Source organism: Taeniopygia guttata, chromosome 34 (assembly GCF_048771995.1).
Source record: "Taeniopygia guttata chromosome 34, bTaeGut7.mat, whole genome shotgun sequence".
Lineage (NCBI taxonomy): Eukaryota > Metazoa > Chordata > Aves > Passeriformes > Estrildidae > Taeniopygia > Taeniopygia guttata.
The window spans coordinates 1830502-1848231 of NC_133059.1; the positions used below are offsets into that span (position 1 = coordinate 1830502).

At 58.1% G+C, this 17730-nt stretch overlaps 1 protein-coding gene and 1 long non-coding RNA gene across 2 annotated transcripts in view; both read left to right on the forward strand.

The window, feature by feature from the left end:
• The window catches only part of LOC121468955 (uncharacterized), a 2238800-nt gene that overhangs the window by 1356711 nt on the left and 864359 nt on the right, over window positions 1–17730 (forward strand). The gene's annotated exons all lie outside the window — the stretch shown is intronic.
• On the forward strand, window positions 16680–17439 carry LOC140681348 (uncharacterized). Its single transcript, XR_012052534.1, has 2 exons — window positions 16680–16863; window positions 17133–17439. It is a non-coding gene; the product is annotated as an uncharacterized lncRNA (long non-coding RNA).

Below are 17730 nucleotides of genomic sequence, written 5' to 3' on the forward strand. Positions count from 1 at the left end.
GGCTGCGGGAGAGGCCGGAGAACACAGCCCAGCCCTGCGCTGCCCAGGCAGGGACAGCCCCGCAACGCCCCAGGGCATGGAGCACGGCTGTGGGGTGTCTGCCCGGCCCCTATTCCATCCTGTCCATGGGCATGGCCCCAGGGGATGGGATGGGATGGGATGGGATGGGATGGGATGGGATGGGATGGGATGGGATGGGATGGGATGGGATGGGATGGGATGGGATGGGATGGGATGGGATGGGATGGGATGGGATGGGATGGGATGGCATGGGATGGGATGGGATGGGATGGGATGGGATGGCATGGGATGGGATGGGATGGGATGGGATGGGATGGGATGGGATGGGATGGGATGGGATGGGATGGAATGGGATGGGATGGGATGGGATGGGATGGCATGGGATGGGATGGGATGGGATGGGATGGGATGGGATGGGATGGGATGGGATGGGATGGGATGGGATGGGATGGGATGGGATGGGATGGGATGGGATGGGATGGGATGGGATGGGATGGGATGGGATGGGATGGGATGGGAGGGGGCCAAGCTGGTTGCAGGCACCAGCCCTGTGGCCCAGCTCTGCCACTCACCCTTCTGCGGTGGCTGGAACTGCTCCACCTCTTCAGGCTGCTGTGCTGGGGCAGCTGCAGGGCCTTCTTTCTCCTCCTTCCCCCAGGCCAGCTTGGGCACGCTCGCAGGTTTGTGCTCTACGTCACTGCCTGGATTCATGGCTACTTGCAGAAGGTGAAAAGGAAAAGGTCTGAGTCAGCAAGTGCTGCAGTCGTGCTTTGAGGGCACCTGCAAGAGTGAAGTCTGGGCAAGGCTACAGGACAGCAAATCCTGCACTCTGGTCTTGGGGGCTCCAGCCACAAGGACAGGGAGACTCCTGTCAAGGACGGTGCAAAGCAAATGCCACAATCTGCCCTCGAGGGCAGCTGCAGAAGAGATGCCTCGGGAAGGCCAGAGGTCACCAAGTGCTCTGGTCTGGCCACGAGGTCACCTGCAGGAGTAATACCTCGGGAAAGCTCCGGGTCAGCAAGGAACGAGTGGCTGTGTGAGGGCTCCTCACAGCACCGCTCTCTCCATCCTGTCTTGTCACGTGCACAGAGCACTGTGGAGTGGCCTTGTCACTGCCAACACCTATGCCACAGCATGTCACAAAGGGCCTTTGGATACCCTGTCCCGTTCCATTCCACGGTGACCATGCTGCACCATGTCACAAAGGGCCCTTGGATACCCTGTCCCGTTCCATTCCACGGTGACCATGCTGCACCGTGTCACAAAGGGCCCTTGGATACCCTGTCCCGTTCCATTCCACGGTGACCATGCTGCACCATGTCACAAAGGGCACTTGGATACCCTGTCCCATTCCATTCCATGGTGACCATGCTGCACCGTGTCACAAAGGGCCCTTGGATACCCTGTCCCGTTCCATTCCACGATGACCATGCTGCACCGTGTCACAAAGGGCCCTTGCACGCACTGCCACCTGCCCTGGGGCCACCCCCAGCCCCCCAGAGTGGCCCAGGTTGGAAGGAATGCCTTGCCCCAAGTGTGTCAGACAGCCCAACAGGATCTTTAGGAACGGCTCAGACCATCAGCAAACGCTGCCCTGCTCTGCGGGCTCAGAGCAGCAGGAGCCCCCGCAGCTGCCGACGCAGCCGTGGCGGGAAGGGCACGGGGCCCTGCACAGAAGCTGGCACGGCCTCCTCGGGACACGTCCCACATGGTGGCCATCCTAAGCACGGCCGTGTGACACAGACCAGGAACGTGTGGGCCAGGGCAGGAATGCTGCTCTCACCCTGGGGCCCGGGGAGCGCTGCTAAACAGTTCTTGGATTATGTAAACTAGCTTGGGAAAAAAGTTTACTATGCATAAGGGGCTATGAATATGCAACAGGCTGGTGTAAGGGAAAAGGTATTCAAGGGGTATCTCCGGAGATAACCGAGTGCTCTCGGCTCGGTGCCGAGATGCACCCGGCCCTAACAACCTTTGCTCTCTGGCCCTTGTCTCCTCTTGTCCTGCATTAAACTCTTTAAATTTTCACAGGGGAGTGAAGGTGTTTTTCACAGCCCCGAGCGGAGAGCTCTGCCCGGCGGCTCCCGGGAAAGGCGGCGGCGCTCGGCAGCGGCCCCGGCCCGCCCGGCCCGCGGGAATTCCCCGGCCCGGGACAAAATGCTGCCCGAAGGAGCGCTCGGAACGCCCCTGCGGCTCCTCCCTGCCCCGCAGTGCCGCAGCTGCCCCGCTGTGGCAGGCGCGGCTCTGGAGCAGGGGGGCTCTGCGGGACCCCCGGGCTGTGCCCCCTCCCGGGCCGTGCCCGCCCCGGGGCTGATGCTCGGCCCGGGCTCTCTCGCTGTCCCGGCCCCGCAGGGTCCCGCCGTGAGCGGCACCGCCCGCCCGGCGCCGCAGGGCCCGAGCCCTGCCCGGCCAAGGCTCCGTGTCCATGGCCGGGCCCTGCCGGGGCTGCGGCCCCTGCCCGGCCCGGCACAGCCCGCAGCGCCCGGCGCAGCTCCCTCCGGCCGGGCACTGCGGCTCCCGGCGAGACGGAATGTTCAGCGCACGGCATCTCTGCCAGCTCTGCTCACATGGGCAAAACCAGCTGCTGCTGAGGCCATCCGAGCTCCCACCGAAGCCTTCCACCCAAAATGCTGCCTTCAGCTCCCACACACCGCTAAGGAATCCAAGAGCAAACTGAAAGCTGATTAGAGAATCTTGCACAATCACATCCAAGAACATTTTGTTATAAAATCACAAATATTAACAGAAGCTGAGAAAGTCAACAATGTTAGAAAACAAACTTCCAACAATGGGACTCGAAGAGCTAAGGGTATGCCTTTGAGTGGAATGAGCCCTCTCTTTTTGACATGTCAGCAATGCCATGGAATTTCCCAAACCAGGGAAATAGGGAGCCCTGGCAGCAGCAGCTTCACACACAGTAATGACACAGAACAGGGCAGGGCAAGAGGCTGACAAAACTCTAACTGCTACTTGCAATGAAGTACCTTTGTTTCCAGTTCTAATCTAGCCACTATTAATATAGAGTCCAAAAGACTAAAAATACTAGTAATAATAATAACAACTGTACCATTAATAGCAAAAAAATGGAGAAAATAGAAATAATAAGAATTAATAGTGTTAATGAAAACCCTGCCATACTTATAGCAGGTTTGCATGGACAGGTTTTGGTAAGAGAGGGGCTCTAGGAGCACCTTCTGTGAGAGCAGCTGCTCCTCCATGTCCCACAGAGTCAATTCCAGCCGGCTCCAGGACAGACCGGCTGCTGGCCAAGGCTGGCCCAGTTAGAAATGGTGGTAACGCCTTTGGGATAAGAGATTTAAGAAAAAGAAAATGGGTGATCCTGGAGCTGTGACTGTGAGCAGGGAGGAGCAGGGTGAGGACATGTGAGAGGATCAGCTCTGCACACCCCCAGGGCAGGGCAGGGCAGGGCAGGGCAGGAGGGGCAGGAGCTGCTCCAGCTGCTGGAGCTGATTGCCCTGAGATTCCCTGGGCAGTCCCTGGTGAGGCAGCTGGGCCCTGCAGCCCATGGAGGGCACGGAGGGCAGAGATGCACCTGCAGCGCCTGCAGGAGCCCGTGCCGGAGCAGGGGGATGCCTGAGCGGAGGCTGCGACCCCGTGAGAAACCTGTGCTGGAGCAGGGACCTGGCAGGGACCTGCAAACCCCTGGAGAGGAGCCCACGCTGGAGCAGGGCCCTGCCAGGACCTGTGAGCCCATGGAAGAGCGAGCCACGCTGCAGCAGTTTGTGGAGAACTGCTGTCCGTGGGATGAACTCACCGTGGAGAAGTTCATGGAGAAGTGTCTCCAGGAGGGACCCCTGGCACAGCAGGGAACGACTCCTCTCCCCGAGCAGCAGGAGAAACAACAGGGGATGAACTGACCTGAGCCCCCATTCCCTGTCTCTCTGCACCCACTGGGGGGGAGGTAGAGCTGGGAAGGAGGGAGGGAAGGGCAGAAGGTGTTTTCAAAGCTTTGTTTTACTTCTCACTATCCTGCCCTGATCCAGATAACAATAAATTCCATTAATATCTCCAATTTTGAAAATGTTTTGCCCATGATGGCATTTGCTGAGTGATCTGTCCCAGTCCTTAGCTCAACCCATGAAGCCTTCATTCTGTTTTCTCTCTCCTGTCCATCTCTGGAGGGGAGTGAGGGAGCAGCTTTGGTGGGTGCCTGACATCCATCCAGGGTGAACAGACAACACTTCCTTTCCTTCATTCTTTCTTTCCAGAGGTCACTGTGAAGGGGTTGAGTTGGGCTTTGATGGAGGGAGTGAAGGTGGTGGGGAGTGGTGGGGACAGGAGCCACAGGGATGTGGGACAGGCACCAGAGGGGCCTGGGCAGCTGTCAGGGGGCACAGCCTGTCCCCCTGGCCCAGCAGCAGGGGACAGGGGGCACGGCCTGTCCCCCTGGCCCAGCAGCAGGGGACAGGGGGCACGGCCTGTCCCCCTGGCCCAGCAGCAGCCCCGTGCCCTGCCCAAGGTGCCCCAGAGGCAGGGGGAGACCCCAGTCCCGGGGCAGCGTTTCTGCCCCGTCCCCTGTCCAGCCCAGCCTGCCCCGTGTGCGCAGTGACCGCTGGCACGGGCTGCACTGGACACTGTGACCTGCTGGGGACACTGAGAGCTGCCCCGCTGTGACACTGCCCTTGGGATTTCACAGGCACCAAACAAACCCCAGCCAGCACCGCCCCTTGTCATGTCCCAGGCACCAGGGCACATCCCAGCCCCGCTCCTGGTGATGTCCCAGGCACCAGGGAACATCACAGCCCTGTTCCTGGTGATGTCCCAGGCACCAGGGCACATCCCAGCCCCACTCCTGGTGATGTCCCAGGCACCAGGGAACATCCCAGCCCCGCTCCTGGTGATGTCCCAGGCACCAGAGCACATCCCAGTCCCGCTCCTGGTGATGTCCCAGGCACCAGGGCACATCCCAGCCCCGCTCCTGGTGATGTCCCAGGCACCAGGGCACATCCCAGCCCCGCTCCTGGTGATGTCCCAGGCACCAGAGCACATCCCAACCCCGCTCCTGGTGATATCCCAGGCACCAGGGCACATCCCAGCCCCGCTCCTGGTGATGTCCCACGCTCTACGAGTGTCCCAGGTGTGGGAAGAGCTCATCACACAGCTCAGCCTTGACCCAAAACCAGCAGAGGCACCACGAAGGGCGGCCCTGTGAGTGCCCCAGTGTGGGAAGAGCTCCATGCGCTGCTCCAGCTCCATCCCCCACGGGAGGATCCGTGCTGGATGATCCCCAGTGAGCCCCGGTGGGCAGAGCCCCGGTGACCCGTGGTGCTGCTGATCCATGCTGGGAAGAAACCTGGCTGGGGGCTCCACATCCTCCTGGCCCCCCTGGCCTGGATTATCTTTTCATTTCTCTTTGCTCTTTCAAAACTCTAAAAAGCAGGTAAAAATAAAGATGTTGAGCTAAGACAAGGATGGGGACATGGGGGTGGTTCTTGCAGGGGATGTGGGGGATGCTGGGTTTGAGGGACTTGAGGGTTCCTGGGAGGGACCTGGGAGTTGCTCAGGGTTTTGGGCACCCCAGGCTGAGCGGCTCCAGTTGCACTGGGAGACCCTGGTGGAGGTTCTGGGCAGTTGGTCAAGGACCCCCTGCCCTGGAACTGTCCCCATGTGCTCCCATCCCATAGCCCGGTCCCCCTGCAGTGGCTGCCCCATTCCTTACTCCCCTTCCATAGTCCCCTTGCTCCTGCCTGTTCCCATGTCCCCCCATCCTGTTCCCGTCCTGCTCCCATCCCAATCCGGACCCCATTCTCGATCCCTGTACCGTATTCCCTGCCCCTGTCCCCATTCCCAGTCCTATTCCCTGTCCCCATTCCTGGTCCCTGTCCCCATTCCCTGTCTCTGTCACCACTCCCAGTCTCTGTCTCCATTCCCATTCCCATTCCCTGTCCCCATTCCCATTCCCTGTCCCCATTCCCGGTGAGACATGCATTTGGAAGAATTAAGAATTTTTGGAAGTTAAGATGATAGTTAAATTAGATGTTGCTGACTTAGTGGAAGTAGATAAATGGGCTTTGTTCATAGTTAACAGTAGCTGGATCTTAGATAAGATATCCAGGATCTATTAACTCATTGCTTCTCAGCTTTATGTTTGGGTAGCTGTGCTTATCATGAGGAACAGAATGTGACAAACAGATTTCAGGGACACAAAAACAGTTGCAGACTTCCCCTACTTTAGGAATCCATTAAGCACAGGAAAACAGCAAGGATTCATTTGTCACGTGTGCATGGGAAAGGCAGAAAGGTCAGAATGAGGAAGACTTATTTTACTTCTTCATTTTGGAGACCCCTCCCCAAAATGGACCCCCGACTCATTTCAGGGAACAGAACTACACATGCTTAATAGCCTTTCTGCCAATTAGCATATGAAGCGGAGCAGAGGAAGTGACAGGGATATGAATATGCATTCATATTTTGTGTATTCAAGACTTCTGTAAATAAAAAAGCTTTGTAACACCTGTGATTTTTGCAGTGTGCATTAGGAAATTATCCCAGGTACTGCCCGGCTGTCTTAATAAACATACACTTTCTAAATTTAAACTCTTAGAGAGTTTTTGTCCGTCTCAGTTGGATATCGATATTGGATCGATATTCATATTTTAGTAAATCATTATCGTAAAGAAGTCCTAGTATGTGTATTAACATGTATTTTCTTAATATTCTAGCAATTATTCTTGCATTGCTTCAAGATATAAGTTAACTTTACATAAGTTAATAGTATTCAAAATCCATTTTCTGTTCCTATTATTATTTATTATACAAAGAAAAAATGGGAAAGGGATTGGATTGAGGGTACACCCTCCTCCCCTCTGAGTCTGTTCTCATGTTTTACAATAAATCCTACAACAGTACCATACTGCTGCCTAAAATATGGACACTGGAAACCACAGACAGCATTACAAATTATCACCTGCCTCATGGACAGTTCATAGAAGGACTTGATTTGTTTACAAATTATTTTTCATGTTTACAAACAGTTTTTCTGTTTACAGACTGTTTTCTGGGAGTTCGGTTTTTCTCCAAGGGATCAAGTGCTTAAAGGTTGTTTTTTAAAATTGGATTTTTCTCTGATGGTTAAATGGGCTCAGGGTTAAATTGCTTTCTGCTTTTAGAGATAAGTTCAATTTGTAACCAAGAAGCATTATGCCTGTGGCCTGAGTTCTCCCCTGACAGTTCCTGGAGGGGAATGCTGCAGCTCCAGTGTAAATTAGATGCACGCTGTCCTCTGTCCCCATGTTTGCAAAGGGCCCTTGCAGATGGGTGACAGAGAACAATGCACAGAATTTTATAAAGAAAAGAAGGGTGAGATGTTACCATGATTGACAGGGGTCTTGACCAATCAAATATCTCCCAAAACTGCAGGCACCTCACGGGCCAGAACCTGAAGGGGCGTGGAGCTCAAACCAATGAGAGCTTCCAGGCCTGGTCTTTCAAATGCCCTGTGTAAGGGGGGGCGTGGGAAATAAAATCTCTCTGTTGCCCCATGAACTCGGGAGGAGCAGTCTTTGTCTCCTGTGCCCTCGCTGCCCCACCAGACCAAAGAGATGTTCACCAGGGCCCTCCCTGTTTGTGGCCATCCAGTGCCGAGCTGAGCAGGCAGCCAGTTGTGTTTGCACGTGAGCTGCCACAGGAAGACACACAGCAGCTGGAGATTTGAATAGCAGGGCTTGGGACAATTCTTTTTCTTTCAGAGTGCAAGAAAGACGCAAATGCACAAGGAAACATGACAGTGTTTCGGTGGATTCTCTTTGTCCTGTGAAGTTGAGTAGCTGTTGGTGTTTCTGTGCTGCTGCTAATCCCTTCCATGAAAGAATCATTCTGGGAAGGAGCAACAACATCTGACACGCACCAAGTGTTGCCACCAGTTGCTCCAGGTGCTGCTACCAACAGCCCCTGTAGGACGGAGCACAGCCCCCAGTGCACACCAAAAGCCAGGGAATCTCAGGAAAACGGGAAACTGGACAAGACAAACGCAGATCTGAACCAATGTGGTGAATCAAATGTTCTCCATTTATTCGAGATAAGATGGTAGTTTATATAAGCTTCTACATAGTTTACAGAAACAAAGGCACTCTGATTGGTAGGTTAACATTGCTTACCTTTTCCTTAAAGTGGCTTGAGCCTTACACTATAAACGTATACTAATTCACACCCAGACAGCCCAGTGGTCCCCGTCACACCTTAATACTATTTCTATCTGCGCCCCAAGCTCTGAATTTCTAACTGCGTCAGAGGCTTGAAGGCCTCACAAGGCCCAAATCTGAGGCCTAGACTGGAGTAGCTCAACTCTCATAACTCATGTCCTCTTTCTCTGAAAAATGCTGCAACACACACCAGCTTTGGCTGCCCTCTGGCAGAGAAGCCCTTTTGGGGCACAGGTTTCTGGGGCAGCAGACGGGCACCGGTGCTGCCAGGGCTCGGGGGAACTCTGCTTCGGCGGGGACTGTGCCTCAGCGGCTGATGTCAGCGCTCCCCGGGCCCCAGGCTCAGAGCAGCATTCCTGCCCTGGCCCACACGTTCCTGGTCTGTGTCACACGGCCGTGCTTAGGATGGCCACCATGTGGGACGTGTCCCGAGGAGGCCGTGCCAGCTTCTGTGCAGGGCCCCGTGCCCTTCCCGCCGCGGCTGCGTCGGCAGCCCTGGGGGCTCCTGCTGCTCTGAGCCCGCAGAGCAGGGCAGCGTTTGCTGATGGTCTGAGCCGTTCCTAAAGATCCTGTTGGGCTGTCTGACACACTTGGGGCAAGGCATTCCTTCCAACCTGGGCCACTCTGGGGGGCTGGGGGTGGCCCCAGGGCAAGTGGCAGTGCATGCAAGGGCCCTTTGTGACACGGTGCAGCATGGTCACCGTGGAATGGAACGGGACAGGGTATCCGAGGGCCCTTTGTGACACGGTGCAGCATGGTCACAGTGGAATGGAACGGGACAGGGTATCCAAGGGCCCTTTGTGACACGGTGCAGCATGGTCACCGTGGAATGGAACGGGACAGGGTATCCAAGGGCCCTTTGTGACACGGTGCAGCATGGTCACCGTGGAATGGAACGGGACAGGGTATCCAAGGGCCCTTTGTGACATGCTGTGGCATAGGTGTTGGCAGTGACAAGGCCACTCCACAGTGCTCTGTGCACGCAACGGAACAGGACGGAGAGAGCGGTGCTGTGAGGAGCCCTCGCACAGCCACTCGTTCCTTGCTGACCTGGAGCTTTCCCGAGGTATTACTCCTGCAGGTGACCTTGTGGCCAGACCAGAGCACTTGGTGACCTCTGGCCTTCCCGAGGCATCTCTTCTGCAGCTGCCCTCGAGGGCAGACCGTGGCATTTGCTTTGCACCGTCCTTGACAGGAGTCTCCTGTCCTTGTGGCTGGAGCCCCCAAGACCGCACTGTCGAGGCGGCAATTGGTACTTGCTACTCTTCCACCCTCAGGAGTCCTACTGCAGTGGGTTGATGCAGGAATTGTACCAAACATACCGTCCATCTTTACACTGCTGAGGCGATTCGGTAGGCAGGGGGTTGGAAATACATTGGCTCAGATTCCTATACTTGAAGATGATGTCCAGGCGCTGGCCAGGAGCGGTCTCGATGCCCTAAAGCAGCACAAAGTCTTCCTCATGGCTTCCCTGCACAGGGCTGACTCCACACTTGCCCTTAGTTCTCTGGTAGACTATGTCTAAAGCTTTGTGTCAAGTCACTCTCCGGTCAAGTTAGGCCTGCCAGGTTTTTCTTATGCTAACTGGTGCTGAGTTCTTATGTATGGCTGTGCTAATTACCTGTTTACTTTTGTGACTTGCTTGTGCTTACTTATGTCAAACAAAGGCTTTGTTTCATTGCCAAAGGTGCTTGAGGCCACCCCTCCTTGTGGCATCAGTTGCTTTCCTGTGGAATGTTCTACCTCCCCAAGAGTAAAGAGGGAGCTGGAGAAAGAGCTTGCCAGGCTGCTCTTGATCCTTTACCAGCACTCCTGGTTTAGTGGAGAAGTCCGAGCTGAGCCCAAAGGTGCAGATGGAACAGCCGTGCACAGGAAGGCTCGGTGGGAAGGATGATCCAGGATCCATAGGCCTGGCAGCCTGAGCTTGCTCCAGGGGAAGCCCTTGAAGCAGATCCTCCTGAGGCCATGCCACGGCACTGTGCAGGGAACCAGGGCATCTGCTGGCGGGTGGGAAAGCTCTGCAGAGGGGTGGGGACAGCCGGGGTTCCTGAGAGGGTGCTGAGGGCTTCTGTGCAGGAGTTTGGGGGGAGTTGGTGTTAGTGGGGTGTTGGGGAAGGAGTTTTCTGGAAGGTGAGAGCTCTAGGCTGGAATTCGAGTCACTTTGAAGGCAGCATCTGTGCTTTGGCACAGCTTTGGTTAGGCAGGGCAGAAAGAATATTTGTGACTTTTCCTTTTCATGGTCCTGATTCTCCTGCAGGGAAGAAGAGGGGAGAGCTGTACTTTACTGGGCAATTAGATATCTGGAGCAGGGGGAGGATTAGCCCTTTTGCCATCTACTCATTTGTTTGAGCTACTTTTGTACCACTGAATGGACTTTCATTTCTTGAGAGCTTTTATTCCTTAAGAGACCTAGGATATTATCATCCCTTCATAGAAAACCATTTGCAAACCAAACAATGGCTCTTGGTTTTGCCCTTTTTTTGTGTAGTGTTATGTTGTGTAAAGTGACCCTCAATGGATGAGGTTAAGGCAAATGAGTTGCTGCTTTGAGATGGGAAGCAAAATTCCAAATCTTCACCTCCTCAGGCCATCCCAATTAATTTGGGAAGTTTGCAGTGATTTGGAACCACTTGAGTTAAACAATGGGATGTAAAGCTTTCCTGAATGAAGGATTCTTCCTTGCCAGATTTTTCTGTGCCTTTGTCGCTGAGGTGTTTTTGTGCTGAAGGCAATAACTTCAATGAGAAAATAATTTCAGCATGGAGTAAGAGCTTCTGACAGAGACCAAGTGTTGCCAGCAGTTGCTCCAGGTGTTCCTGCCAAGCAGGAGCACAGCCCCCAGTGCAGGTGAGTTTGGCTCCCTCTGGCACAGAAGTCCCCCAGGGTCACAGGTCTCTGGGGCAGGAGACGGGCACCAGCGCTGCCAGGGCTTGGGGGGTGGCAGGTCTGCTTGGGCAGGGACTCTGCCACAGCTGCTGATGTCAGCGCTCCCTGAGGCCCAGGGCTCAGAGCAGCATTCGTGCCCTGGCCCACAGTTCCTTGTCTGTGTCACATCCGTGGGTTTAGGATGGCCACCATGTGGGACGTGTCCCGAGGAGGCCGTGCCAGCTTCTGTGCAGGGCCCCGTGCCCTTCCCAGCGCGGCTGCGTCGGCAGCCCTGGGGGCTCCTGCTGCTCTGAGCCCGCAGAGCAGGGCAGCGTTTGCTGATGGTTTGAGCTGCTCCTAAAGACCGTGCTGGGCTGTCTTGGACGCTTGGGGGAAGGGATTCCTTCCAACCTGAGCCACTTTGGGTGGGCTGGGGGTGCCCCCAGGGCAGGGGGCAGTGTGTGCAGGGGCCCTTTGTGACACGTGCAGCATGGTCACCATGGCATGGAACAGTGTGTCCAAGGGCCCTTTGTGACACGTGGTGACATAGGAGCTGACAGTGACAGGACCATGCCACAGTGCTCCGAGCACGCGACAGGACAGGACGGGACAGAGCAGTGCTGTGAGGAGCCCTCGCACAGCGCACTCGTTCGTGTCTGACCCAGAGATTTCTGAGGCGTTACTCCTGCAGCTGAGCTCAAGGCCAGACCACAGGACTTGCTGACCCGTGGCCTTTCCGAGGCTTCTCTTCTGCAGGTGCCCTCGAGGGCAGAGCGAGGGACTTGGTGCCCTGGAGGCATCTCCCATCCCTGGCTGCCGGTGCCCTTGAGGCCAGAGCACAATCCTTGACAGGAGTCTCCTGTCCTTGTGGCAGGAGCCCTCGAGAGCAGAGCGCAGGACTTGCTGTCCTGTAGCCTTCCTCAGGCTTCTCTCTTGAAGGTGCCTTCCAGGCACGAAAGCAGGACTTGCTGACTCGGAGCTTTTCCGAGGCATCTCTCCTGCAAGTAGCTATAGATCCAGTCACTGACATGGAGCAGAAACCCCTAAGAGTGCCCAAGCTGGCCGGGGTGGAGGAAGAGGACGAAGGCCCTGGAGCTGCCCCAGGGCATGAGACTGAAGAGGTGGTGCCATTCAAGCAGCTGCAGGAGGGTGAGTGGCAGAGCTGGGTTGCTGGGCTGCATGGCTGGTGGCTGCAGCCAGCTTGGCCACATCCCATCCCATTGCATCCCATTGCATCCCATTGCATCCCATTGCATCCCATTGCATCCCATTGCATCCCATTGGATCCCATCGCATCGCATCGCATCGCATCGCATCGCATCGCATCGCATCGCATCGCATCCCATCCCATCCCATCCCATCCCATCCCATCCCATCCCATCCCATCCCATCGGACATGCCCATGGATAGGACAGAAGCTGGGCTGGGGCTGGACCCCGTGGCAGCCATGCTCCATCCCTGGGGCATCCTGGGGCTGTCCCTGCCTGGGCAGCGCAGGGCTGGGCTGTGTTCTCCAGCCTCTCCTGCAGCCCCTCAGCAGCTCTGGCCGCGCTCGCTCTTTACCAGATGCAGCCCTGGAGCGGACACAAGAACAGGAACCCGCCCGTGGCCGCTTCCGCAGAACAGCGCAGGTACCTGCGGCCATCCCCACCTGGGCTGGGCCTGCTGGCACTGCTCAGCCCAGCACCGAGTGGTTGGAGCACTCCATGCATTCTCCCTCTCTTCCTGCCCTTCTCCTGCAGACCATCCGTCAATTCATCACGTGCATTTGGCAGGAAGAGAGCACAGGTGTGGGCACCGGGATCTTGGCAAGCTTTCACCTCTTCAGTGCCGAGACCAGTGCTGCCATGCTGGATTTGCTGGTGGAGAAGGGTGTCTCCAATGCAAAGCAAGTAAGCAGTCTGGGGCAAGGGCTTGATTGCCCCAGGACTGCCGTGGCACATCATGCTGGGTGTGCTGGGCTCCCTCAGCCTTTGAGGCCCAGCCCAATGTGGTGGAAAGGGAAGCACTTCTCAGGGCAAGCTGGGCAAGTTGCTGCTCTGGCAGCTCTCCAAGTCTCCCTGTGCCTTCTGTAGGTGCCAGCCATGGTGAGGTACATCCACCGGTGGCTCACAGCCAACGAGTCTGCTGAGCACAGGCTGGACAAGGCCCTTCTGGAGCTGACCAAGGAATACCCCTCTGACGTGCTGATCACTCTCTTGCGCTGGGCCCCATCGTGTGACAGGCATGGCATCCCCACCTGCCTTGAGGCCTTAGGCTTCACCTGTCCCCCCACCCCGTAGAGCCTGTCCCTGCCAGACAGGTGGAGAGTTCCAGGAGCCTCTGGCCCCTCAGTTTTCCAGTCCTGGCATGTCAACTCCAGAGCCTGCTGCCATGCTCCCTCCCTGCCCCTCAGGGCCTGGACCCACGTGGGCTTGCTGGCTGCTGCCAGCCAGGGGCAGGAGTCAGAGGCCGGCCTGAGGGCCAGCGCGGGCCCCTGCAGCTGCCCAGGCCACGCTGCTGTGGCTGAGACCCGCCCTGACACAGAGCTCTGGCCCCACAGAGCTGCCGTGACCATGTGGGGGACCATCATGTCCTCGAGCAGGACCGCCGAGCCGGCGCTGCAGATCCTCCTCGATGTGCTGAGCGCCTGGCCAGAGGACAGCGTGTACACCTCTGATGGGGACAGCACAGGGGTCTTTGCCCTGGCTGTGAGTTTCTGGAAGCGGCCTTTGCCAGCCCCCAGGCCACCTCTCCAGCAGCTAGCACTCTGCCCTGCCCCAGCTGCATCTCCCTGCCTCAGGCGCTGGGCTGAAACCTGGCTTGGGGGCAAGGTTCTGGGCCACCAGGCCGGCTGCTCCCCCTGTGTCTCCCTTGGCCTCTCCCTCGCAGGCTGGGGCCATGCCACATGCATGTCTTGGCACTGATTGCTGTCTCTGGGTGTTTCATTTCTTGCAGGCAACAGTGACAATGTGGAGGGTCTTCAATCTGACCTGGTGCCCACCTGTAGTGCAGGTATATTTCCCCAATCTCTTTCTGCATCTGCTCTTCCAAGCTTACATCAGCACGCTGGATATGCCAGAAGAGGTGGATACCTTCTGGAAGAGATGCCAGGAGCAACACGGCCTTGCCGCCCACCCCAACAGGTGCTCCATCCCAGTCTTCCCAGCCTCCCCATCCCTGCCATGCTCCCAGGGCAGGAGCCGGGCCTCCCAGCGTGACCTGGGCTTTGCTCTGCACACAGCTTTGCACTGCAGACCCTGAAGGCCCTGCTCTGCCAAATGCAGTACGATGACGTGGTGCTAGCAATGGAACGCAGGTGTGCCTGGAACATGCTGCTCTGTGCCCACACCCACCACTATGCAGTGGGTCTGCTGGCCAGGTGAGACCTCATTCTCCCCACCGCCCCTCTCCTTTGTGCCCAGATCACCCCACGCAGTCCCCGTGCTCATGGGCGGCAGGGCCTTGTCCCCAAGGGAGGGATGAGCAGATTTGAAAAGGCTGGGAGAGGAGGGTGCCCTGGAGCAGCTGCCTCCCAAAGCACCCGTGCTCGGGAGTGCTCGGGAGAAGACCAGACCTCTGTGAGTCAGCCCTGGGAGAGGTTTGGCCACTCAGCTCAGGAGCAATGGTGCCTTTTTCTCCCCCCCAGGGAGATGCGCCGTGTCTCCATCATCTGGCGCTGCATGATCGCATCCTGCCTCTTTGACCTACTCAGCCAAGACATTTCAGACTGGGAACTGCCCGCCCTGACGTTCCTGGTGGAGGTGAGCCCGATGGCCAGCGCTGCCTCGCTCAGCTGCCTCCCACGCCTCTGCCCTCTGGTAGCCGCAGCTGCCTGGGATGGTGCCCTGTGCTGCTGCCTTGGCTCAGCCCTGTGCGGTTCTGAGCTCCTGCCAGCTGGGCACTCCTGTCACTGCTCTGTGCCTTTCAGGTCCTGGACTGCCTGGACTTGAGTGAATGCGGTGAAAAGGTCCTGCAGATCATGACAAGGCACCTGAAGAGACGGTCCAGAGAGATGCGTCGCGTGGCGCTCAGAGGCCTCGTGGTGCTCAGCCAGGACCCCTCGATGGTGAGAAGGAGGCAGCAGCTGAAGCTGTGCTGGCAGCGTGGGGCTGGGGAAAGCAGCCCCTTGGGCTTGGCTGGGCTTTGGGAGCTGTGGCAGCTGCTCCCAGCTCTCCAGGGTCACTGTTCAGCTGCCTGAGTGCTCTGGGACAGGCCTTCGGCCTCTGAGCCCTGCAGCAGCAGCAGCAGCGTCGGGTTGCCCAGCCTTGTTTTCCACACAGAACCAAAGAATGTACAGCCTGACTGAAAGCCTTGGCAACCTCCTGCGGGCCGTGGATGAAGACATTGTTGAGATGACCGTCGTTGTTCTCAGCTCTCTGCTCTTCAACAAGGAGATAGCAATAGCCAGCCCCATCGCCCTGCAGCTGGCTGAGGCGCTCTGGCAACTCTTTGACAATGTAAAGCTCTTTGCCCCCAGCCATGGGCACCGGGCGCCGCCTGGAAGCCCGGTGCCTTGGGCCTGTTCACAGGGGGGCCTGAAGCAGCTGATGTGGAGGGGTTTTGCTTCCTTTCCAACAGGACAACAGCCTTGTGAAGCTGCTCTCCGTTCGCCTCTTCCAAGAGGTGATGAACTTGGTGGTGGCCAAGGGGAAAAAGCCCCTGAAGAAGCATGTGAGGCAGAGCCTGCTCCCACTCTTCTTCAACTGCCACGATGAGAACTGGGGTGTGGCACAGGTGAGGGCTCCTGGGCGCCGGGGTCCCCATGGCAGGGGGCTCAGCTGTCTCCCCACAGCCTGGCTCCTCCTCATGGGCTCCAGCTCCCTCCTGGCCTTGGCACAGGGACGCGGCTCCTGTGCCCTGGGCTGCGGTGCCATCTCCGGCTCTCTGCCGCTCTGCAGGCCTCTCAGGAAACGCTGCTTTCTGCAGTAAGATTCCTGAAGAGAAGGGATCTTCAGCACCTGGTGAACACAGATCAGATGTGGAGCTTTGCCGAGCACTTGGTAAGGACAGCCCAGAAGCCCCAGCCCCAGCCTGGAGAAGCCGCCTGCCCACGGTGCCCAGTCTGTGGGGCTGGCAGCTGCAGCCCCTGCCCAGTGCTGCACGCAGGGGCACCGGCCGGCGCCCCACACGCCGCTGCCTTCCCGGGGCCACCCGGGCTCTGCTCCAGGCTCCTCTGGCCCCAAGCCCGGCGCTGAGGGAGCCCCGAGGCAGCCAGGCTCTGCCGCGGGGCGGCACCGCGGCTTGCCGGGCCCTCTGCTCCCTGCGGAGCCCGGTGCCTGCGGCTGCTGGCCGGGCCTCGGGGCTGTGTGGGCAGGGGGAGCGGCGCCCGGCCTAGGGAGCGCCCGGCCGAGGGGCAGGGCCCACACCAAACCTTCCCTTTGTGCCTGCTGCTCTCTCCAGCTGGCAGAGGACAGGAGCCGAGCGGCCGAGCACCTGCGCCAGGCCCTGCCCTACCTGCAGAGCCCACAGGAGCCCCTGCGAGAGGCGGCCGTCAGGTTCATGGGTGAGCCAGCAGCCCGGCTCCTTCCCCGCCCCGCCGCAGCTCGGCCCCAGCCCCTCTGCTGCCCCGGCAGCAGCATCCCAGCGCGGCCATCTGGAGCCCCGCCTGGCCTCGGCGCTGCCACCGCCCTCTGGCAGCCGTGCCCTTGGGCGGCAGCATGCGGCAGGGGCCCGGGCTGAGCCCTGCCGGGCCAGGAGGCCGTGTGGCCTCAGGGCTGGCAGCGCCCGTGGGCGGCAGCTGTGGCTCTCCAGCCAGCTCACGCTCTCTGTTCCCAAGGGATCGCCGGGCGCTGCCTGAGAGGACAGCAGCAAGAGTTCCGGATCCTCTGCAGGGGTGAGTGAGGCCAGCGGGCTCTCAGCGGGGGCTGCCGCTGGCAGCTGCCTTCCCTGGCCCGGCGTGCACCAAGGGCAGCGTGGGCTGAGCACTCAGACCTTTCGGGGGCCTGTGGCAGATTCGTGGCCAGCACCTTCCAGCTCGCCCTTCTTGTCTCCTGCTTCCTCCAGGCCATGGCAAGAGCTGCCTGGCATGGACGTGGCAGGAGGGTGTCCCCATGTTTCTGCAGACGCAGGCTCTGACGGTGGCTCTGTTCCTCTCTCTCGCAGCCCTTCAGGACATGGCGTATGACGCCAGCCCCGCCATCTCATGCCTGGCCCTTCAAACTCATTACATCAATTTAGCTGTGCAGGCCATTCCCTCCTCCCGACTCCAGAATGTGCAAGATCAACTCCGCCGGCTCTGGAAGTCACGGCCTTTCCCGTGTCGCCGGGGCTGGCTGTCCTGCTGCAGCGCTGTGGAGAACTGATCCGCCAGGCTGCGTCTGCTGGGGCCACCTGAGCCTGCGGGGACCAACCCCTTCTGAAAGCACTTCCTTTCACCCCAGGATAGCATTAATAAATTGCTGTTGTCATACCCGGAGGTCCAGGAGCTTTCTCTTGGTGCCCACATTCTTCAGGCCAATGGGGAGGAGGGGATAAAGGGCGCTTGCACTCGGCAAGTTGCCCAAGTATGCGGTGGGCAAGGGAAAGTGGCCAGAAGCCCCTTGGCCTTTGGTGGTCCTGCTGAATGTTTTTCTTCCTGCATCAAGTCTTCTGGAGCTGTGGGAACAAGTGTGTTCCGTGTCCGTGGAACAGCAGAAAGCGGCAGGATGTGTCTGCTTCCAGTGCTTCTCTTGGCTCTTCCTTCACAGTGCTGGCCCCGTCA